Source organism: Ursus americanus, chromosome 20, assembly GCF_024610735.1.
Source record: "Ursus americanus isolate L20-20 chromosome 20, mUrsAme1.1.p, whole genome shotgun sequence".
Taxonomy (NCBI): Eukaryota; Metazoa; Chordata; class Mammalia; order Carnivora; family Ursidae; genus Ursus; species Ursus americanus.
Window position 1 is genome coordinate 19,768,977 of NC_142146.1, and position 13,907 is coordinate 19,782,883.

Here is a 13,907-nt window from a genome sequence, read left to right on the forward strand (position 1 = left end):
TATACTATTTTCTACTAAGATTAAAAAAAACAAACATAAGGGCGCCTGGGTGGCACAGCGGTTAAGCGTCTGCCTTCGGCTCAGGGCGTGATCCCGGCGTTACGGGATCGAGCCCCACATCAGGCTCCTCTGCTATGAGCCTGCTTCTTCCTCTCCCACTCCCCCTGCTTGTGTTCCCTCTCTCGCTGGCTGTCTCTATCTCTGTCGAATAAATAAATAAAATCTTAAAAAAAAAAACAAACAAACATGAAAGCAGCTAGAAGAAAAACAAAACTATAAAATGGATTCAGGGCTACCAGCCCATTTTGTTTGATTTCAATTTTTAGGCCAAGTGCTACAAAGCAAGCAAGAGCCTTATATTTTGGTTAAATTATTCGCAATGAGTCACTGAGAATAGTAGCTGGATGCTGAAATTCTTTAAGTATAAAGCTCTCTATATTGCCAAAGGATAATTTATTCTATGTCTTTCTGTTCCTGGACCCCATTTCCCAAGAAGAAATGTCTTGGGATTGTGGCGATCAGAGCCGGGCTTTGCTGTAGGGCACCTGATGTGAGCTCAGGATAAGGAAAGCCTCACGTATGTCTGTGTTTGTTTTTTCTTGTTTGCATTTTCAATTTACACCATCATATCTGACTCGCCCTTCTAATGACTTTTTGACCATGAAATCACATTGAGTTGAATTTTTATTAATGCGATCATCTTGAAGTGGCAGGGTCAGAGTTATTTATTGTATAAGGATGCAAGTTATTTTGGCTGAGTTGTAAAAACTCCTTTTAAGAACTTACCTCAGCAATAGTCACAGCTTGGAGGTGCTTGAATAACGGGCAAGAGAAGAATGCCCCTTTTCACATCCCTCTGGAAGTTGGGGTGAGGGCCACTGAAGGGTTAAAGGCCACTTTGGTGGTTAAAAGGCCACCAGGTGTGGAGTACTTAAGCCTTGTGAGATCTCTGGCATCCTCCTGAGGCCTTTGCATCAGTTCTTCTCAGCGGAGTTCACAGGTAGACTTCGAGGGGGTCCGTAAACCTCGCAGGACTGGATCTAGAAAGGTAGACGCACGCGAGAGCAATTTCTGGAATTAAATCAAAGCAGCAACAAACACAGAGATGCTGTGTTAGGTTCTCAAAGGGATGTATGACTCCCCAAAAAGATTAGGGACCCACCGGCTGTCGGTGTCGCTGAGGACTGCTTGTCATGTAGGGCATGTGACCAAGGGCCGTGCTGGTGCTCTTCCAGGCACCTGAGGAGGGGAGGGGGACCTTGACCCGGCAATATGGTGAATGAGTGGAAGAGGCCTGAGCTTAAATTCTACTTCTCACCCACTTGCCTTGGTACCTTGGGAAACCTTATTTGGTCACACTGAGCCCCAGTTTTCTCACCATAAAAATGGGCCTCATAATACCTCACTTCTCTGGTTGAAGGTGCTAAAATCGTGTGCTACTGAAAACCTTGGTCTTTGAGAGGCAGGCCAGCAGCCTTGGCACCTCCGTGTAAGAAATGCAGAATCTCAGGCTCCAGTCAGAGCCCTTGAGTCAGAATCTGAATTTTAACAAGATTCCCACATAGTCTAGATTAACTAGTATATAAATTATTGATTAAAAGAGGCTTTTGACATGTGTCTGGATTTGAAGATAGATTAACTTTCAAGTTCTGGTTTTCTTTTTGCCATAGTCCCAGTTTTCTGACTGCTTAACTTGCAGTTGACCATGGTCCAAAGAGCGTTTTATGGGGCGTCTGGGTGGCTCAGTTGTTAAGTGTCTGCCTTCGGCCCAGGGTGTGATCCCAGGGTCCTGGGATCGAGCCCCACATCAGGCTCCTCCACTGGGAGCCTGCTTCTTCCTCTCCCACTCCCCCTGCTTGTGTTCCCTCTCTCGCTGTGTCTCTCTCTGTCAATTAAATAAATAAAATCTTTAAAAAAAAAAGCATTTTATTCCCATAAAATTCACCGTGGTGTCAAAACTGTGCTAGCAAATGCAACCTATTCTAAACAAACCCTCTGAACAAGCCTGCCACGGGGGCAAATGACATTCACCTTGCAGTATGTTCGAGAGTTGCCCTAAAGTGGAAGGGACAGGGAAACAGGTCTTGGTGAAGCCCTGCAGATCATAGATTCCTGGGACAGATGTCGTCAGAGTTTCATCTTCAAGCCAAGTATCAAATGCAAACGAACAAATAAATTATGAGAAACACCATCATTCCCCTCATCCCAGAAAGCAGCAATGCCAGTCACAAAGCTAAAGTTTAGGAGTTTTCACAATAAGACTCTTGAGATTATAGAAGCTCTCCCAGATCCCCAAGCAGCCCCTGGAATGGGTGTGTGTGTGTGTGTGTGTGTGTGTGTGTGTGTGTGTGTGTATCTTGTGCGCATCCTTTCTCCCTCCCGCTGAATGTACAGAGCCTCACTTCCCAGTCGACCTCACCCCTACTCTCCGATGGGGCTGGGGGAGGAATTCCAGAGTGGAGAAAATGGTGTTTCTGTACCATTAAATCTCTGTTCCCCATCTTGCTGTCTTTTTTTGCCCTCACTCCTCAACGCTTCAGCACACATTTCCTAAGAACAAGGCCAATCTCCTACATAATCACAATATAGTTATTAAACCTAGGAAATCCAACAATGATACGATCCTATCAATCGATATTCCATATTCAGATTTTGCCAATTGCCCAACAATATTCTTGATAGCAATTTTTCCCCCGTTGGGATCCATTCCAGAATAGCTTGCTGCATGTGTTTGCCTCCTTGAGCTTCTCTATTCTGGAACGATTCCTCAGCCTTGATATTTCTTGATCTTGACATTTTTTGGAGGGTACAGGTCAGTTCTTTCATGGAATGCCTCTCAGCTTGGATTTCTGATGTTTCCTCAAAATTGGATTCAGGTAGTTTATTTTTGGAAGGAAGGGATATCACAATGAAAACCTTGTGTCCTTCTCAGTGCATTGTATCAGGAAATATATGATGTCAGCTTATTCCACTATTGGTACTGTGAGTCTGATCGCTTGGGTAAGGTGACACCTTGAAATTATACAAATACTATTTTCCTCCTCAAACGTTTAGCCACTAATGTTAGCACCCAGTGATGGTTTTCCAACTCCATCATTCCTTCTGTATTTATTAGTTCTCATTCTACTCTGAAGAAGAGCCTTCACTTTTCTCCTGTTCATTTATTTATCCATGTATTTATTCGTATCAGTGTGGACTTACAGAGAAATCCCTGACCCTTAGATCTTGAGCCTTTTGTGATCTTACCCCCCGTCAAGAATCACTGAGAACCCCCCAGAGCTTCCATGTAGTGGGCTTGGCACTGCCTGGGGTGTGCACATGGGAGGATAGATGAGCATGGAAGTCTTCACAGCCATTGGGGATTTGTAGTCTTATGCCCAAACCAAAGTCTTTACCTAACCTGGAAGTTTGGCTTCCTTCACTTTTACTCACTGGTTGACACTATAATCCTGTCTTTGAGCTCAGACACCCAGACAGATCACATCATTATGGGCCGAATGTCAGTTTCCAATCAGCAGTAAAAGTCTTAGCCTAAAGGCTGGAAGATGTTCCAAGGTGTTGAAGAAGTTTAACTTCCCATTAAAACCAGAAAACCCAATGGGTAAATCCTAGCGGCTCTTTATGCTTCACGTGTTTTTCCAAAGTAAACATGTTTCTATGCAATTTGTGATAGCATCTGAAGTTCCCTTAAAACTCCCTGCTTAGAAACTTTGAGAGCAGGGCGTAAGACTGCCGTATCGTAGGTGCTGTACCCGTCCATGTCACTGAGAAATAGGTTTTAAAAATTTAGCAAAGCTTAGCAAGGGGTTGCAGGAGCTTCATTGCCAAAGTCTCAGTGTGTATAATTTGCTACATTGACTTGCTTTGTAAGATTGTGCTTTATTTAAGTTAAGAATTTTTTGGAGATAAACTTCTTAATTAATTAAGTGGCTTGCTAGTCAAGGTTTTATATTAGGGTTTCTCGTTTCTTTTTTGCAATATGGAATGATATGTCAAATATATAAAGTCAGAAATAAATGATAAAACAGATTTTCCTGAACTCTTCCCCTCTGCACCTGCCAGTGCAACGGTGAGCCTTTCATGGTATCCCACACCAACAGGCATGGTTCAGAAAAGTGACAAAGTAACTGGAAACCACATGAAAAATGGAGATGCTTTAGCATGTGGGCTGGCGTGCCTGCTAAAATAATTGTGACTACCGTATGGTCTTAGCTTGAACACGGCAGCCTCATTTCTTTGTACTGCCTTCATTTCCTTTTCAAAGAGCTATAGAGATTATTCTCTTGCTCACTTTTGCCTGTAGCTGGCTGGACAACATTCGTTGCTGCAGGACTGGGGATTTATGCCAAGGCCATCTAAACCTTTAATGTTATTTATAAAGCACAGGGGTTTTTGTTGTTGTTGTTTTTATTTTTTTATTTTTTCAGATTTTAGTTATTTGAGAGAGAGAGAGGAAGAGCATGAGATGGGGGAGGGCCAGAGGGAGAAGTAGACTCCTCGCTGAGCAGGGAGCCCGATGCAGGACTCGATCCTGGGACTCCAGGATCATGACCTGAGCCGAAGGCAGTTGCTTAACCAACAGAGCCACCCAGACACCCTATAAACCACAGTTTTAAATTCGTCTGTACAGCCCGTGTGAAAAATATATGTATAAAAGAAAAAGAGTTGTTTTTTTTTTAAATGTGATCTTCCTTCACGCAGGTATGTCCAGAGGCTAAGAAGCCATGTTTCACTTTTACTTTAAGATTCAGTGATCTATCCGGTCTTCCCTTTCTCCGTGTTAAGCTAGAAATTTAAGTCCTGAAGTTGTCATTAAAGAGAAAATGAACAGTTTCCAGATATTTATGAGTCAATGAATGAACAAACTAGAATTTATAAAGAAATGCATGGTTACATTTTTTATAATGGCTTTTATTTATCTAGTTGTAAAAAGCAATCTGTGCCTATGGTGAAAACTTTGAAAAACAAAAAAAGAATAAAGACATTTAATATTCATCCTTGATTTTGCTAGTCATCGTTTATAGTTCCTCTTAACATTTTGGGGGTGTTTCTATGAATCTTTCTCTATGCATATATAATATACACCCTTAGACTTAAAAAATGGTTGAATTCATATTATGTGTGTATAGTTTCTTGAACTGCTTTTTTATTTAACATGTGATTTTGAGTATTTCTCATGTTGTGATTTGTAAGTACTAGCTTTACTGGCTGCACAACTACTTTCTAAAGTACTCCCACCCAGTTTGGAACCTGCAGGCTGCTTCTGCTTTCATACTACTAAGACAAATATTTCTGTAGACATCGATGCCTGAAAATCATAGTCTGTATTTTTTGGTTGTTTCCCTGGATGCATCCATGCTTTCTTAGAGCTAAAGTAGAAATAAAGCTTAGGATCCATTTCCTAGAAAAGAAGTGATCCATTTCAGCCCTGTTAAATTCCTTGTCATTTGTGACTCTTTTTTGCTAAAGGAATGACCAATCAGGTTCACATTCCTCTTTTGCCCACAACCTCATCCTCACAAGGACCCCATTACCAAGTTGAACCATAGCGGTGGGCCCAAACCATGTTTTCCTTTCGTTGGGTGTGGAAAATAAGCCGGGATGGCACTTTGCCCAAAAGTGATCCAAGACCTTTTTGTAGAGAAAGTTTTGTTCAATAGGACAGAATTTTAAAATCAAAGTTTTATTAAGGTGAAATTTGTTCCTGCATCAGAAAGATAAAGTTTATTCTCACATGCCCAGAGTAGTTCCTTCCAACATGTTTGCTAGCTCTTCTGTAGACACAGTTTCAATGACCTGAGGAAGACTTTATACCCTGGAAAGAGAGATAAAGGAAACTCAAGACCATGAACTCCTTTATCACAGCGACGCACATAGATGCTCACACCATTCTTCACAGTCAATGGCAGAACCCTTTGTTCCTCTTTCAAAAAGTGCCTTTGTGTTTCTCAGAATGAGCTGGCTCTGTCTCTCCCAGCTGTCGGAAATGCAAGAGAACTTCATGGAAAGCAGAGTCTATGTGGTCCCCTGTAAGGGTAGAGGTGAGCTCCTGTCACTTCGTCACAGTTGCCATCTGCTTTCATGTGCACTGGTGCCGCAGACATTGTTACAGTGGTGGGACAGGAAGTGGCTCTCTTACAGGTAAAGAGCTTCCTGTTCCCAGAGAAGCACAAACAGGCACTTTGGAGGACTTTTCTCTCCTGGCTTTGCTCTGACTGATTTACAATGTGACTTTGAAAGCCTTAAGGACTTGTTCTGGAAAAGATTATGACAACTTATAAAGATACGTACGCTATAATACATTAACATAAGTTAGAAAAGAAAAAGAACAAGAAGGCAAAGGAAAACAAGGGTAGGCACTAAAAACAAGCTGGAGGTTAGGTTAATATGCAAAATGTATACCATTATTCACTGAATTGCGTTTTATTGAATGCCTAATAGTTGTCAGGAACTCTGGACGTGATTCTCAAACTTAGTTGTAGCACATTAATGGTCCATGACTCCATCTAGTAAGTGGTCAACCATTTTTAATGAAATAGGATGTGAAAGTTAGAACAGAGTAGAATAGAAAATATCACAGGGCATTGCACAAAGTAAGGGCATTATTTACTAAAAATGTATGTTTCAAATTTATATGTGTGTTTGTGTGTTGGGTCATGATACAAAATGTATTTCTTATCATGGCCAAGGTAAAAGAAAATGTGAAAAACACTGTCCTACAAGTATGCACACATCTAGGGCTGAGTTTTCTAGAAGCCAATGAGAAGAGGGAACACATTAGTTACACAATTTTTGCTGCTCATTTCCTGCAAGAAAAACAATTTTCCCTATTCTTCACAAAGAGAAAAAGTGACTAACATACTCCACAACTCCTTTACAGAAAACCCGGGTAACTTAAAGCTGTTTTTTCAGCCTCCTCCCTTCCCTCACCCAATATAGGTGACAGCATTGCTCTACACTCTGCAAGAGGTCTGAGATTTCCCCTGAAGTATGCTTGAGGTCCTATCATCGTTCTTACCGTGTCTGTGTTTTTATTAATACTAAGTAGGAAACACACATGTGATATTTCTTAAAGTTTTCATAAATAAACTTATGCTTTGAAGCAGAACATGCATATACATTCCATTAAAACACATATATACATTCTATTAAAAATGCGGTCATTTACCAAGATGGTTTCATGGACCATGAATGTGTTGCAATTAAGTATACAAATCATTCACATACAGCTTGATAAGTTTTCACAAAGTGTATACACACATGGAACCACTACTTAGATCATGAAATGGAAACTGACAGGAAGGACACACTCTCATGTCCCCATTCATGCTCTCCCCCAAAGACAGAACTATCCTGAATTCTAAAACTAGAGATTATATTGCTTTGTTTTGAACTTTATGTAAAAGGCTCACGTAGAATGCATTTCTGTGTCTGACTTATTTTGTTCAATATTATGTTTGTGAGGTATTCCATCACTGGTGATTTATATTCCATTGTGTACATATTACAACTTTTTCTTCATTCCACTATGATGAACATTTTAATTGTTTCCAGCTCTTGGCTGTGAAAAATGCAGCTCTGGACATTTTTGGATGGGTTATTACTGAACATGTGTATATACTTCCATTGGCTTTGAGGACAGAATTACGGGTTCATACCCATATATTCAGTTTCAAGAGATACTGTAGAATAGTCGAAGTGATGGTAGTCTCACCAGCGGTGTATAAGACTTCCCACTTCTCCCTGTCTTCTCCAGCACTGGGTATTGGCAGTATTTTTGATCTTAGCTATCTGGTATTTGGATATCCAGATATTTAGCTATCTGGAAGTATTTAGATACTTCCTTGTGTTTTAAATTTGCATTTCTTTGATAAATAAGGAGGAGGTTGAGCACTTTTTTACATGCTTGTTTGCCCATGAATATCCTCTCCTGTGAGATAGTCTTTGTCTATTTTTATTTGGATTACCCTTTTTATTATGGATTTAGAGGAGCTTTATATGTATTCTGAATATGATTCCTTTGTCAGCCATATATATTGCAAATATTATTTTTCACTTCTCGCTCTTATAATGGTGAGCAGAAATTTCTAACTATAATCTAATTACTTATTTTTCCTTTATTTGTTGTTCATTTCTGTTTTTATTTTGTTTCTTTTTTATGTCCTTTTTCCTTTACTGCTAGTGTCTTCGTGTCCTGTTCAAGAAAAACTTTGTTACCTAAAAATCATTAATATGTTTACCTATGTTACATTTTTTTTTTAAGATTTTATTTTATTTTTTTGACAGAGAGAGAGACAGCCAGCGAGAGAGGGAACACAGGCAGGGGGAGTGGGAGAGGAAGAAGCAGGCTCCCAGCAGAGGAGCCTGATGTGGGGCTCGATCCCAGGACTCTGGGATCACACCCTGAGCTGAAGGCAGACGCTTAATGACTGAGCTACCCAGGCGCCCCTACCTATGTTACATTTAGACCAACAATCTACCTGGAATTGGTTTTTCTGTGTCATGTGAAGTCAGTGACAATACCACTATTTAATCAATGCCACCCCTTTCTTGCTGCAATGCATTATCATCTTTAATGATCACTGGTAATATAAGGGTGGGTCTGTTTCCGGACTCTCTTTTGATTTGTTTATCCTTGTGTCAATGGCATGTTATGTTAGTTAATGTAGATTAACTAGTTAGTTAATGTTAGTTAATGTAGATCCATAGTACTGAAACTGATAGTATTAATTCCTCACATGTTCTTTCTCAATGTTGCCTTCTTGGCTCATTGCTTTTCCTCATAAATTTTAGAATTAGTTTATTAACATCCACTAAAAAGTACTTATGTGACTTTGATAGGGATTGTATTGAACTAATTTGGGGAGAATCGAAATATCTTTACAATATTGAGTCTTCCAATCTGTAATTGTGCACTCTCACCTTTTTTTATTTTCAGTAAGTTTGTGTAGTTTTCTGTGTAGAGGCCTCTCATATCTTTTTATTAGATTTAATTTTTAGAAATTTTATATTTTTATGCTAATATGAATGTTATAATTTACTGAATTTTATTCTCTGTTAATTGTTGCTACACAGCAATCCAATTGAATTTTGTATGTTGAGCCTATATCCAGTGACCCTGCTAAATTCACTTATTAGTTTTAATATTTTCTTTGTAGATATTTTGGGTTTTCTCATACAAATCATAATGTCAGAGAATAATTGTGGTTTTATCTCTTCTTTTTGTTCAATCTTTTTTTTTTTTTCCTTATTGCAGTAGCTAGGACCTCTAGCCTAATGTTTAATAGAGATGGCTATGGAAGGTATCTTGAATGTTCCCTAGTCTAAGAGCAAACTTTCAATATTTATCATTAAGTGAGATGTTTGTTATAGGTTTTATCAGATTGAGAAATTTTCCTTCCAATCCTAGTTTGCTGAGAGCTTTTATCGTGAAGAGATTTGAATGATAGCAAATGCTTTTTTCCCATATCCATTGAGATAATCACATGCTTTTTTCCACTTTTTTGTTAATAGGATGCTTTACATTGATTTTCCAATATTAAACCAATATTCTATTTCCAGAATAAATTCCTCTTGCTCATAATGTGGTATCACTTAAAAGCATCTCAGGATTCAGTTTGCTAATATTTTGTTTAGTATTTTCTCCTAAATTCATATGGGATATTAGTTTGTAAGGTTATTTTTTGTAATATTCTTGCTGAGTTATGGAATCAAGACTATGTTGACCTCATAAAATGAGTTTCATACAATGAATTGAGACATGATCCCTCTTTTTCTATATTATGAATGAACTATGTATGATTGGTGTGGTGTTCCCTTAAGTGTGTGGTAAAATTCGCCAATAAAGCAGTTCAGTCCTGGAGAATATTTTGTGAGGAAATTTTTAGTACAAAAAAGTCAGTTTCTCAAAGGATATAGGACTATTCACATTTGCATTATTGTTTTCCTGTTTGGGCAAATTTTTTTGGTAGTTTATCCATTTCATCAATATTTTCAAATGCTGCCATAAGGTGTTCTTATCTTTTTAAGGTCTCTAAAACCTTATAGTGATGCCCTTTTTAATTCCATATTTGTAATTTTTTACTCCTCATCTTTTTTCTTGATTAACCTGGCTACAGGCTTTTGTTAGTATTTTTCAAGAAGAAATTTTTGGCTTGGATTATTTTCTCTATTACATCCCTGTTTTCCATATCTTTAATTTCTAATTATTATTTTTCCTTCCACTTTGTTTAACTTGGTATTGTCTTTATGACTTGATGAGATAGATATTTAAGTCATTCATTTTCAGGCTTCCTTTTTTCCTAATAGATGCATTTAAGTATGTGCATTTCCCTCCAAGGACACTTTTAGCTGCAGCTTACACATTTTTTTTAGACTTTATTTATCTGTTTATTAGAGAGTGTGTGTGTGCACCATCGCGCGAGAGAGAACACACGTGCAAGGGGGAGGGGCAGAGGGGGCAGGAAACGAACCAGCAGACTCTCTGCTGAGCACGGAGCCTGACACAGGACTCAGTCCCAGGACCCCAAGATCATGACCTGAGCCAAAACCAAGAGTTGGTCACGTAACCAACTGAGCCACCCAGATGCCCCAAGCAGCTTACACATTTTGATATGTCATGTTTTCTTCATATTTTGCTTCATAACCTTGTTTGATTTTCATTGTGCTTTACCTTAACCCATGAGGTAATTAGAAGTATACAGCTTAATTTCAAACATTTGTGATTTTTTTTAGTTATTGTTTTATTATCCATTTCTAGCTTAATTCCTCTGTGGTCAGAGAATGTATTCTATATGATTTTTGATCTTTGGAATTTTTCCAGATTTACTTTTGCCCAAAACATGGTAAATTTTGGTAAATGTTTAATATACAGTCTGTGTATTCTATGGTTATTGGCCACAATGTTCTAAATAGATTAAGTAAAATTTAGTAATCACATTATCCAGATCTATATCCTAACTCATCTTAAAAAGAACATTCTACCAGTTACTGAGAGAGGTACATTGAAATCTTCCACTCTGTGGATTTGCTTACTTTCCTATATTTCCAAGTTCCCATCTTGATTTTTTTGTCCTTCTACCTAATATTATTTTAATATATATATATATATATGTGTATATATATATTTTTTTTTTAACATTGGTTTGCGGGTAGAAAATTCTCTTAGGAGTGCTTTTCTGAAAAAGTCTTCATTTTTGTCTTCATTTTTAAACAACTTTATTGAGGTCTTATTGATATAAAATAAACTGAGTGTATGTAAAATATATAATTTGGTAGATTTTGACATATGTATATTTCACCACAATCAATATAATGAACATATCCATTACCACCAAAAGTTTCCTTATGCCCCATTTTGATTCTCCAAATGCAGAGCATAAATTTGAGGACATTTGGAACAAACCCATTTTTTCCTGGGCTTTTGCATTGGGTTCAGCATGAAACTAAAAAAAAAAAAAAAAAAAGGTCTTCCACTTTCCTGGACCAGTATAATAATAACAATAACAGCTAACACTTATGTTTATATGTGCCAGACACTGTTCTAAGCACAGGCCCGTTTTACCATTGAGGAAGTGAGGTAGATACTAGAGGGTGTCTCAGGACATGATCACATATGTTCTTCTTTGGCCCGGTGAAAATCTTCTACCTGGAGATTCACCAGTGTCTCAGTACTAAGCACAGATGTGTTAGTTTTAATCTTTTATTTTCTTTTTATTTGGGAAAATTTGGAAAATATAGGTGGGTATACAGAGTAAAATTTAAATCACCAATAATCCAACCACCTGAAGATTACAACTTCTAGCAATTAATTGTATCCTTTGAGTCTTTTGCCATTATAAATAATACCACATGAACATCTTTGTCATTATAGCTTTCTATGTAGCCATAATCGTCTATTTAAGATAAATTCTAAGAAGTAGAAATGCTTAATAAAAGAACCTGAAAAAGGTCAGGCTTTTAATGCACTCACTAATGTTTTACTAGTTGAATGAGTAAAGGTGTGGGGGAGGGTACACAGTAAGCAGGTGAATATCAAGGTGAATGAATGTCAAAGAAGTCACGTGTAAGAAAGAATATTCCAATACCAGAATACAGGCAAGAAAGCCTCCAAAGGATCTCTGATTATGACTTTGTATATTTGTTTATTTTTTTGCTTTTAGAAAGAGAAAATGGATTTTAATTGTTTTTAATAAATAGCTTTCTTTTGGTAGATACCACTGGATTTGGAGATATATAGCCTTTTACTGTCTCTTTCATTGTTTGTTATTACTGTTAATTATGTTGCTCCAATTACGGTTGTGTTCACTCAATCAAAAGAATCATTACAAAGTTCGTTCTGGTATAGCACCTGGACTGACAGCCTCGATGCCCAGCTTCTGCTATTGCTCCTTCATGGGTAGCGGTTTCCCTGCCATGCTTTGTTTGGAGATCCTCCGGGGGTGGTTCTCTGCAGTGATGAATGCCATCTTTGTTTAAGGGGGCAGGAGGGAGAATAATCTAATTCTACCAAAGAGAGACAACAGTAAACCGATCCTGTGTTTCCATTGCTGTTGGAAAAAGAACAGTAAATGACAGCAAAATTGAATAGCTTGATACTTGCACAGTATAAATTACCCAGCGGAAGAGATGTGTCGAGAAGGAGAGTGAGGATTTGATCTCTGCCTTTCAGTTTGCAGTCATTGTCAACCACGAAGTACAAAAGTTGGCCCAGCAAACCTTGGCTTCATCCAGGCTGCCAGGGAGAGAGCCAAGAGATTTTTTTCCCTTGCAGTTGCTCAGGATTGGTCTTTTGTGAATATGTTTACATTGGTGAATAAAGCTAGCGTACTTTAGTCATTTTGCTACAGTAATGTTTTTCAAACGGTGGGCTGTGCCCTATTAGAGGGTAATGAAATCAATTTAGCAGGTCATTACTAACTTTTCTTTAATGAAATAGTATATACAATAGAATAGAATAGGGTAGAGTTGAATGGAATAGAAAACGTCCAAATGCAACACAAAAGTAAGAATATTATTTTGTAGAACTGTTGTTTTAGTTAGATACATACACACACATCTATATGTATGTACATGTGTTGCAGATTAAAACATACTTTTTATTGTGGGTCATGGTCAAATAATTACTGCCAGAAATTTTTTACATTTAGAGATGGGTTTTTTTTTCCCTAGGAATATTTTTGTATATAGACAATTTTCCAAAAGTTGCTTGGAATTGAACAGATCAGACTTTGGGGTTTGGGGTTGAGGTGAGCAGAGAAAGTCTTTTTATTGACATGGACGGTAAATATCTTCTTGCTGATCAAAACTCCAAGTAGAAAAAGGGCAGGCAGTTTCTCCTTTGCTGTCTTGCCTGCTGTTCCCTTGTAGTGTAGTCAATAAACTTCCATCTCCTTTAAAAAACAAAACAAAACAAAAAACTCCAAGTAGAAAATAATCTGGCTTATCTGAATCTGCCTTTATTATGGTCCTATATAGAAAGTAACTCTGGTAATGACACGTCTTTTCAAATGGCAGCTAGAAAATGCCCCAAGGTGAGAAAACCACCATAGTGCCATTCAAATACCAAACCAAAGGTCACCAGACTGACAAGAGGATAGCTCATGGTAATACTATACACCTCCTTGCCTGTGACTGGGGCTAAGAATTTACCAGTGAAGTTGCTAGTAGTTGATGGTAAGAACGTGTTGATTTCAAAATTTTATGATGATAATTTCATAATAAAATCAAAGTTTTTTCCCCCTGATTCAGCTCTACTTAAATCTGTGTTAATTGCTTTGAGTTAACATTAAGTAGACTCATGAATTCAGGTAAGATCTAGCTGGTGGCCCAACTGTATATAAGTTTCCCAAATGTGGGAAATATGCATATAATACATATACACAGATCATATCAATATATAATATGTT

At 37.9% G+C, this 13,907-nt stretch overlaps 1 protein-coding gene across 16 annotated transcripts in view; it reads left to right on the plus strand.

Moving 5' to 3' along the window:
- Nucleotides 1-13,907, plus strand: part of THRB (thyroid hormone receptor beta) — a 379,102-nt gene that overhangs the window by 138,756 nt on the left and 226,439 nt on the right. The window lies entirely within an intron of this gene.